Raw genomic sequence first — 2,500 nt, 5'->3', positions numbered from 1 at the left:
GGGCTGTATTCTTCCTGAAGTCCACAACCATCTCAACTGTCCTTAGAGCATTTAGCTCTAAGTTGTTCTGGCTACACCAGGTCACCAGGTTGTCAGCTTCCCACCTATAGTCAGACTCATCCCCACCAGAGATCAGCCCAATGAGGGTGGTGTCGTCCGACAAACTTCAAGAGTTTGACGGACAGATGATTGGAGGCGCAGCTGTTGGTATACAGGGAGAAGAGCAGTGGGCAAAGGACGCAGCCCTGAGGAGTTCCCGTGCTGATGGACCTGGAGTCAGAGACTTCTGTTCCCGGCTTAACGCACTGCTTCCTGTCAGAGAGGAAGTCTGTGATCCACCTGCAGATGGAGTAGGGCACGTTCAGCTGGAAGAGCTTGTCCTGAAGCAGGGCAGGGATGATGGTGTTGAAGGCAGAGCTGAAGTCCACAAACAGGATCCTGGCGTAGGATGCTGGGGCGTCCACATGCTGTAGGGTGAAGTGGAGGGCCATGTTAACTGCGTCGTCCACAGACCTGTTGGCTCTGTAGGCAAACTGAAGGGGGTCCAGGAGAGGGTCTGTGATGGCTTTGAGGTGTGCCAGGAGCAGGCGCTCAAAAGACTTCATTACCACAGATGTAAGGGCGACCGGTCTGTAATCATTTAGTCCTGTTGGCCTTAGCTTTTTGGGCACAGCGATGATGGTGGAGGACTTGAGACAGGCTGGTACATGGCATGTCTCCAGGGAGGTGTTAAAGATGTTGGTGAACACCGGAGACAGCTGGCCAGCGCAGTGCCTGAGGGTGGCTGGAGAGACAGAGTCCGGCCCGGCTGCTTTGCGTGGATTCTGCCTCTTGAAAAGCCCATTAACTTCTCCCTCCTGAAAGGAGAGAGTCGTTTCTGTAGTATGGGTGGGGGATGGGGCCTCTTGGGTGGGAAGGGGTGGTTCAGGACAGTCCAATTGTCTTTCAAATCTACGGTAGAACTCGTTCAGGTCGTTGGCTAGGCGGGAGTCGTTAGTGGTGTGGGGCGCTCTGGGTTTGTAGTTGGTGATGTGCCTGAGCCCTTTGGCAGACAGAAGCAGCGTCGTTAGTAGAGAACTGGTGTTTTAGTGTCTCTGAGTACAGTCGTTTAGCCTCTCTCACCGCTTTGCTAAACCTGTTCTTCGACTCCTTGAATCTGTCTCTATCCCCACTCCTAAACGCTTCCTCCTTCTCCAACCTCAACCTTTTGAGCTTTGCTGAGAACCAGGGCTTGTTGTTGTTAAAGTTCACCCTGGTACGTGTTGGGATACAGCAGTCCTCACAGAAGCTGATGTACACAGCCTCTGTGAGTTCATCCAGACTATTGGTAGCAGTCGTGAACATATCCCAGTCAGTACAGTCTAAGCACGCCCGCAAATCTTCCACAGCCTCACTGGTCCACTGTTTAGATGTCCTCACAGCAGGTTTACAGAGTTTTAGTTGCTGCCTGTATGCACGAATCAGGTGGACCAAGGGAGTTCTGTGCGAGCCGAACAGCCCCGTGACCCACAAGAGAAACATCCCCGCCAAATTCGAGCGTTTGACGGGGTCTATCCGTGAAAAAATATTCACGTTTTTGAGTGCACATGCATTTCTGCTGCAAATGCCTCTGGAAGTTTCATGCCGTTCGTATGCCAATTGTGGCAACACGAAAATGACCCGTTTTCCCATTCCGAGGGATTTCTGTGCGACCCTAACAGCCCCGTGAGCCACAAGAGACACATCCCCGCCAATTTCTAGCGTTTCACGGGGTCTATCCGTGAAAAATATAGACGTTTTTGAGTGCACATGCATTTCTGCTGCAGATGCCTCTGGAAGTTTCATGCCGTTCGTACGCAATGTGGCAACACGAAAATGACCCCTTTTCCCATTCCGAGGGATTTCTGTGCGACCCTAACTAACAGCGCCCGTGAGCCACAAGAGAGACATCCCCGCCAATTTATAGCGTTTCACGGGGTCTATCCGTGAAAAATATAGACGTTTTTGAGTGCACATGCATTCCTGCTGCAAATGCCTCTGGAAGTTTCATGCCGTTCCTATGCAATGTGGCCACACAAAAATGACCCGTTTTCCCATTCCGAGGCATTTCTGTGCGACCCTAACAGCCCCGTGAGCCACAAGAGAGACATCCCCGCCAACTTCTAGCGTTTGACGGGGTCTATGCGTGAAAAATATTAAAATTTTTGAGTGCACGTGCCTTTCTGCTGCAAATGCCTCTGGAAGTTTCATGGCGTTCCTATGCAATGTGGCAACACGAAAATGACCCCTTTTCCCATTCCGAGGGAGTTCTGTGCCACCCTAACAGCCCCGTGAGCCACAAGAGACACATCCCCGCCAATTTCTAGCGTTTCACGGGGTCTATCCGTGAAACATATAGAAGTTTTTGAGTGCACATGCATTCCTGCTGCAAATGCCTCTGGAAGTTTCATGCGGTTCGTACGCAATGTGGCAACACGAAAATGACCCGTTTTCCCATTCCCAGGGATTTCTGTGCGACCCG

The sequence above is a fragment of the Petromyzon marinus genome, unplaced genomic scaffold, assembly GCF_048934315.1.
Source record: "Petromyzon marinus isolate PM22_M1 ecotype Great Lakes invasive population unplaced genomic scaffold, UKy_Petmar_22M1.pri1.0 PM_G_Scaffold_166, whole genome shotgun sequence".
NCBI classification, from domain to species: Eukaryota; Metazoa; Chordata; class Hyperoartia; order Petromyzontiformes; family Petromyzontidae; genus Petromyzon; species Petromyzon marinus.
The sequence above is the reverse complement of the archived record's forward strand: the minus strand, read 5'-3'. Positions refer to the sequence as shown.